This window comes from Durio zibethinus, chromosome 5 (assembly GCF_047325235.1).
Source record: "Durio zibethinus cultivar Kanyao isolate XHJ-2024 chromosome 5, ASM4732523v1, whole genome shotgun sequence".
Lineage (NCBI taxonomy): Eukaryota > Viridiplantae > Streptophyta > Magnoliopsida > Malvales > Malvaceae > Durio > Durio zibethinus.
The window spans coordinates 10,465,018-10,473,659 of NC_143166.1; positions in this window are offsets into that span (position 1 = coordinate 10,465,018).

The window sequence follows — 8,642 nt, forward strand, 5'->3', positions numbered from 1 at the left end:
TGATTGTGAGCATGAGATATTTTTTGCATTGGTCTTTGAAGTTATGTTTCATGTTCTAAAATTTATTTTGATCATCTCTCAAGACTAAATCTTATAGGACACATGATTAAGAAAATGATATAGGCCATCTTTGGATCGATTGAGCCTTTGAAGTTAACCTTGATATAATTCTTCCATAGTTACCTTATTTGAGCCTAGTGATATCTTTCTTTATCATGAAATCACATCATGAAACCAAGCCTTGATTTGATATTTCCTATCTTTTGGTCCCTTACCCTATGTACATTAGGACATTCATGTATCACTTTGAGCTATGCATTATTAGGGAAAAAGGGTGAAAGTTTGAAACAGAAAAAAATATGATGAAAAAGGAAAGAAACAAGCTAACTTGTAAAAGAAGAAAAAAAAAGAGAATAAAGTGGTAAAATAGCAAAGAAAGAAAAAGAAAAGTATGCAAAATGAAATCTTTAAGGGTGATTCTTTAAAAAAATCTTACCTTTCTTTTACCTTGAAAGCTTAAATTTGAATAATCCTATGAAAGTAATGCATTGTTAGGGTATTTAAGCCTAAAATAACTTTTATCATACCTAGACCCTAGCCTTACATTACAAGTTTATAAAGTCCTAAATGATCTTCAATCATATGTTTATCTGCATTAGTGGAGAGATATGTGATAGAAAACATATAAAACATGATCATACTTTATTGATATTTGTTATAGAATTTTCATATTCTAAATAGCATATGATTAGATTTCATGCCAAGATTTTGAGAGATGTATTGCTTTCATTTAGAACCATAATTAGGAAGGAACTTAGCTTAGGTTGACTCTTGTAGATTAGCTCAAGTTCATAATTTTGCTTTAGTTATATCAATTAGTTAATCCATAAGGTATTCATGTTGAATCAAGTATATGAAGTTAGTGATGATTTTAGTTAAATCTTGTTTTGCTTAAAGACAAGCAAAAGATTAAGTTGAAAGGTTTGATTGCAATAAAATTTTAGTGATTTGTCATAACTTTTTAGGGCATTTTTATGGTGAATATTGGCTTGATCTTGACAAAATATGAAAAAAAAAAACTCCTGATTACTTAAATATTCAATGTATAGGTAAAAATATGGAAAAAGTGAAAAGATGCAATTTTGGAGTCATTTTGGATGCATTTTTGTGCAAAAATCCACCATTTGGCAGAATATAGTCACTCTTGTGCAAATGCCATACTTGGGAGATTTTTTCTAACTTTTCTTCATTACTTCCTTTGCATATTTGAGTTTTAATTGAACTTCAATTCAAGTTTTATTCTTCATATTTTTTTGCTTAAATATTCTTTTTAGCTCATTATGTCTTTGTCACCTTTGTAGTAAAGTTGTATGAGCTAAAATGGATGCAATGCATTTCTATAGTTTTGTAGCTTGAATTAGAGCTAGAAGTTTCTAGATTTCTACAAGGCTAATTTGGAAACTAAATGGCTATCAATTGGCTAGAAATTGAAGATCAAATGGAAGAGGATTGGTGCCCAAAATTAAAGACAAGGAATAAGTCTCAACCGTTGGATGCATTTGATGATCAAGTGAGATTGGCTCCAACTCTTGGATTTAAAGAAGAATGCTAATGGGTAACTGCTTAGTTGGCAATTTAGAGGCTCTTAATTGGTTATAATTCTAACTTCTTGGAGCTAAATGGATCAAAGGAAGAGAGCTTAAAGTGAAGTGAAGTGAAAATAAGCAAATTAGGAAGCATATGTAGCAATATTAGGTTGCATGGAAATATCTAGCTTATGTGGCATCCTAGCTATCTATTTCTCGTAATTTGATTGGTTGGAACACATCATCCTTGGTGTATAAATAGGAACAATGGCCAGCCAAGGAAGGGAGTTTTAGGAAGTTTCTGATTTTTTTCATTTCTTGCATTTTACTTCCTTGTTAATTTTCTCTCTAATAGTTTCCTCCTTATTCATTTAGAGGGCTATTTGGGAGAAAATTCTTTACATTTTCTAGAAAAAATTTACTTTTCTTGCATTACTTTCACGCACTTTAAGATACAAGAAATAAAATTTACTTTCCTTTACATTTTCTTGCATAATTTGAAGTTTTTCTCTTACTTAATGCTATTTCACAATTTCTTTCATTGCACTACTTTTGGTTTTCTCATCAGATCTCAATGAGTTCTTGTGAGTTTTTATCTTTTTTTTTTTAACAAATTTTCAATTTATAGAAGCTTCATATCTAGAAAGTTTCACTTGCAAATTCATTTTACAAATCTTTCTAAAATTCTTGGAAGTTTTGGCTTGAGATTTAGCAGCAAGAATGGCATTGAGTGGTGACAGTACTTAAGGAGTTTTCTCTCATTGCTAGGCATTTGATCCATTCTCTCCTTTAATTGTGCTTTTTATTTCACTTACTTGCTTTATTTCAATTCCTTGCTTTGAATTCATTGTTTTCCATGGTTGTTTGGCTAATTTCTTTTCAATTGCTCAATTTTTTCAATTTCTATGCTTGACTTTCATTGAACTTGATTGAGCTTGTTAATGCATTGTTTGGATTGATTTCTTTACTTGATCTTGTATTTAACTTGTAGATCTAAGTTTCCTTAGCTCATTTAAAGTTTATTCATACTCTAGGATTGTAGATCTAGGTTTTAAATCCAACATTTTTACATTTTCAGCTTTAAGATTCATTTAAGTTTTCAAAGATTTTGATATTCCTTTGCATTTTCAATTGAGAAATTTTAATTCAATAGAATTTTAATTCTTATTTCATGGATTTTTTTGCATTTAAGGTTCTATTTTAGTATGAATTCATTTAAAGTTGAAGTGCATTTTCATTTGAAGTTCAATTGTTAGGTAGTTTCATTTTTGTTTGTTAGTTTTGGCTTATAGTTGAATTTCATATTCAAGCCTTTCACTTGCTGTCTTATTTTAATTCAAGCTTTATATTTCATGTTCATTAGTTTAGAAATGTTTTCCTTTAATGTTTCATATCAATTAATACAATTTAGCTAATGCTTTGCTTAAGATTACATGTTATGCTTTTTTTTCACTTGATTTAATATACTTTCGGTTTGTGCAATTTACTTTCTTGTTTGTATTTTCTTGTTAAGCTTAGAGTAATGGTGCCTCTTGTTTTCTAAGGAATTAACTTTAGATAAAGTATGCCAATAATAGGTACTTAGCTAGGATCCCTTACTAATCCTCACAAGAATAATACTTTGACTTCAGTCACTATTATTACTTGAATGATCTATACGCATGTAAAAAACTCCAATCATTTGCTTTTTAGTGATAGAATTTTCATCTCTAAAAATAGTTTGTAGCAAAAGTTTATCTAAATATTTTATTAAAATTTATAAAAAAGATTAGTGATGGAAATATTCGTCTTTAAGGACTTTTAACTACAAAATTTAGAAATACATATTAAAAGAATGTATAAAGTTATTAGTGAAAGATTTTTCTTTGCTAATACCCATTACTGACGAAAGTTTTTTATTTTTCAAAAATAAATAAAAATTATTTTGTTGAAAATTATTTTTAGCGACATATTATTTAGGATTAGTGATGAAAAATTCCATCACTAAAAATAATAGTATTAACAATAGAATTGGGCTTTAGTTACGAAATACTATCATCGACTATGAATTTTCCATCGAAGTATTAGCTATGGATTTTTCATCACTAAAAAACCATTCCGTTGCTAATCTTATAGTACATGGATCTGTATCTAAGTATTGACTTAGTTTTTTCTTCCCTTCTTGAGAGTTATTCATAGTTCGTGTTGAACTTCAACATGACTCACATTGAAACAATCTTGTCAGAATTGTTAAACATGCTCACCCAGGTCAAATAGACCATTGGTAAAGGAAAGACATCAATCCACCTTGTTATGTTTACAAAAGGCAAGAAAAAAAATGGTCTTTAGAAAGGAAAAGAAGGATGAAGAAATTTCTTCCAAAACACTTAAGCCAAAAGGTAGGGTGAAGAAGGATGAGAAAAGAACATGCCATCATTATGAGAAACAGGGCCACTCAAGACTATGAAAGGCAAGAAGCTTAAAGAAACTTTTACTTCAAGTATGATTATGAGATCAATGCTTCGCGAAATATGGTATATGATACTTTATTTTTGAATTGGTTCTCTTATATGTATGACATATTTTTAGGACCAATGCAAATGAGTAGTGAAGAAGATTGAACAACTAGATTGCAACAAGAAATGGAACTTTGTTGTTGATTTCTAAATTTATTCTTTAAACATTTATTTGATTTTGTTTAAACATAAGATGTTTATTTTGGCTTGCATGCCATTTGCATGATTTTTATGAATACTATTTTTGGCTTATAGTCGAATGGTTTAGGATATGTTTTAAACATATATTTGATATAAATGTTATTTTGCTTGCACTAGATGTTTGGCTTAAATTTTATCCTTTAAATCATAAATTAAATAAATATGATCTTGGTCTAAGTCAACAATCATAAGCGGTTTTGATGTGTTTGACTATGATAATGTATTTATATGCAATTATTTGTATAGTCAATTGAATAACGATCTAGTATATAGATACTTGTTTTGACTGTGAATTAAAAGGAGATCTTCTTTAAAGGAAGTGATAATGCAATGACATAAAAATAAACTAAGGTTTCATAATGTTATTATGAAATACATAATCAGTGAGCCTTTCGATAGAGATTACAAGCTTGTAAGTAAAAATTTATAATTATCATAGATTCATCAAATTGGAGATTCCAATGGTAAAACCTGAAAACCACTTTGAACAAAAAGGGTTTCAAATTGTGATAGTAAAACAAGTATCCACATTGGATGTGTGATAGCAAGTTTCAAGATCACACTTTGAACATTCAAAAGAAATTTTTGATGAAGTTTCTAACAAAGTGAATGGTTCACATGGATGTTGGAAATAGTGAGAGACTTGGTAATACTTTAAAGGTTAAAGTCTACATATTTGAAATCCAAATGCATAAGATACATGAATGTACAAAGATTCAAAGATTTAGTAAGATGCATTGAGATAGGTTACTCATATATGATGAGTCTACTAAATGAAACAATGTGAGGAATTGGAATTTAATAACCAACTTTTGATTAAAAATTCAATAAGTTGAATTTATCAAAGAATTAAGTTATTATTTGTTCATATAGAAACCAAGTAAGAGTAATTTGACTAACTCACACAAGTAGATACATATGAGATGCATAAACTAGAAGTGGATGCATATAAGATGTATAGACTTTGAAATTGGCTAATAACTATAAAACCAAATGGATCATAAGGAGTGCATGTTAAATGTGTTTAACAAGCAAAATGACAATTAAGCCATGATGAATATGCAATCAGCTTGGAATGGTTCCAAAAGGATTGGATTGCATGTATATGATCAAATACAAGCCATTTGTATCAAGGCTATAAAAGGATACATAATTTGATCATTAGCTATTGAGCTTAGAAAGCATTCTATGATTGTTAAAGTAACAATAAAGCCATAATGAATTCGGCTCTCATTTTGATTCAAATGAGTATTTTGATTGGATAATAAGATTATAAAAAATGTAACCAAACATAATCCTAAAGGTTACATTAAAATTGTCCTAGTAGATACAAAATTGCCAAACAAAAGAATTCGATACTAGATACGTTAGCAATTGGTTCAAGTGTAAGTGAGAGATTGTTAATGTATGTGCCCTATAGCAAATTAGTTGGCAGGAAGACATACATCTAAGTTGTACCAATCACTATACCTTAGTGATTAAAATGTCTTTCTTAATTAAGAAGCATAAAAATAAAAAGTTATCAAGGTGCTAATTGGATGAAGCTCATAGAACACAATGGTTTTACAAAGGAATTGTAAAGAATTACAATTATGAAATCCTTATGTTTCAAAGCCATGTACCTACCTATATTGTTCCTAGTCAATGGATTATTAAGACAAGGCATCAACAACACTTAAAGATTGGCATATGTTAAACATCCTTACTTTTGAAGTAAGTAACATATCTCATAGGCTAGAATACGATGATACTTGAAGATAATAGTAGGTACTTGTTATGGACCAAGTTCATTGAACATAGTCCGCTATGAGTACTCCATTTAATATCTCACTCAAGTGTCAATGGAAATGTTCTCCTGTGTTAGTCATGTAACTAGTCTTTAGACTCGAGTCGCTAGGTCATCTTATATGTGAATCATCATGCTTGGTTTCACCTCTATAGGTTAGCATGTCTGATGTCCAAAAAAGGTGCTTTTAGGTATAGTCTAAGGCATATAAAGGTGGATGAGTGGTCAATAAAGGATCCATCACCCCAAGTGATAAAAAGGGACATATCTCTTTTTTTTTTCTTGACTTTAGTTGACTTTTCTTGACTTTAGTTGACTTAAAAGTCTACGACTAAAGCATGATGATGAATTTAAATGAAATAGTTTCATACTAAATTCATGCATGTTAACTAAAAGCTACAAGAACTAATACGAGAGATCTTGTAAGTAAATACTGCACTATGTTTATAGCCTTTCAAGATATTTGGTGGAGGGACTAAATTACACTAATAGACTAAACACTGAAAGGTTAAGTTGAGACTTTCTTGACTTTCCAAAATTTGGGTGGTCATAATGCATTTTAGATGTCACTCATGATCTATGAATATATATATATTAATCATTTTTAATCAATTTAATATTATATTTATTGCCAACATATTGCAAGCCTAGTGGTCACACACATAAAGTGACATTGCATAAACACAAGTATGATCTTATGAAAAAAACTTAAATGGAAGAATTAACCCTATAAGGACTAAATTGCAAAGGTTGTAAAAGTTACATCCTTAAGTGCAAAAGTGGGAGTTGAATGGAAACTATAAATAGATCTCTTTCAAGCTCTAGTTGTACCTCTTAAGACACTTGAGAAAAGTCTATTGCAATTGAGAGTTGCAAAAACAAAAGTCCTATAGCCATTATAGGTTTGGCTAAACTAAGGTTTTCTTTAAAAAAGTGGTGACTTCTCTTGTTGTGTAAGAAAACTACTTTCTTTCTCTTCCATCTTGTAACCTTAAGGCATAAAACTAAGATAGAATTGGTTTCAATATGAAACATCTATTAGCATGGGTTTGGAATCCCTCCTTGTGAAGGTTTCAACAATTGTTAATGTGTAGATTATCGTTGGGGGTCAAACACTTGGGTGGCTTGAGTCTTAATTGCTTTTCAGTTTTCATAAACAATCAAGGGCTATTTTAACTATTGATTATGATATCTTGAGTTAAGGTATGATTCTAAATATATTGCGTTATAAAGTTTTAAATTATATGCATAAATATAAGTACGATCTTATGGTTGTTTTCAATTTGGTATGTTTTATTATTCTGATACGTTACTTGATACATATGATGTATGATTATGATTCTTGTGATCCATGAAACCAATAACCTAACATAAACTACCAAATGAAGTGATATGTGAACTTGAAAAATTATAGCACCAATTTTTGTTAGGAAATATAGATGATAAAATAAAATTGAGATTAGTGGATTGAAATGCAATCTATAAAAGCAAGCTCCATGGTGGTTTGAGAATTGTTAATATTGACTCTTGCAATCAACATTTATAAAATGGCCTTGGAGAGATATGGTACAAAACTAGTTCACTTAGGAGAAATGTTGTTTGTGAAAAAAATAATTTGTCCCTGACTATTTTGTGGCGTGTTCCCTATCAGTCTTGCTCATTTTCTCACATTTGAAATGAAATACAAAACAACTAGTACTCATATAGAAATTCTAACTTTATTACTTCAAGTTTTGTTTTTTATGCAAGTGAAGGAACAAGAATTAATATATTTTTGAAAGGAAAAATGGTTGCACAACCTTATCCTTAAAAGTACTTTTCTTATAATTTACACTTTGGTGCTTAATAAAGAAGGCTTTATCAAGGACTTCAAAGAATAGGCAGGGACACACTGGTGTTGGAACATCCCACCAAAGAGAAAACTTTATGGGAACATTTCATGTAATTACTTAATTTTATCTTTGTTGATGGTATTTTTGGTGTCATAGCTGAAAAGAGTTGATGTGAAGTTGTTAGAGGTTGTATGGCTTGAACTTACAGTTAGAAAGCATATTCAAGGGGCACCGGAGTTGTTTCTCCTAGGTGCACTCCAATAGTCAAGTTAATAAGATGCCCAAAGAAGTGTAAGGAAAACGATTAGGTGTGTACAGAAAGCTTTAATGAAGAATGATGCTTAAGTGTGAAGTATAGGGATTATCTTATGTACCTGTGACTCACCTTTCCTTTATATATGAGACAAGAGGCAGTGACTTGACTGAGATAGTTGATAGTTGATGAAAAGTATATATGGAGCTTAAAGAGGGTTCACGTGGGTAGTTGTAGTCCTATTTAATGATCCCAAGCAAGTTAGAGACCAAGTGTTCAGTTCTAATATAATGCCTTTATGGGACATTAGTAGGGACATTAGGTGAGTCATTCCCTTATTGAGAGCAGAGCTGTTTCTTTAGGTATTGATGATGTGGCAACTTAGATGTGCATTATTTGGACAACTCAAAGTTTTGATCATGTTGACCAAAGGTTGACCAAGAAATAGGCATAACAATATTCCTCTCTCCTTTACCATATGATAGAGTT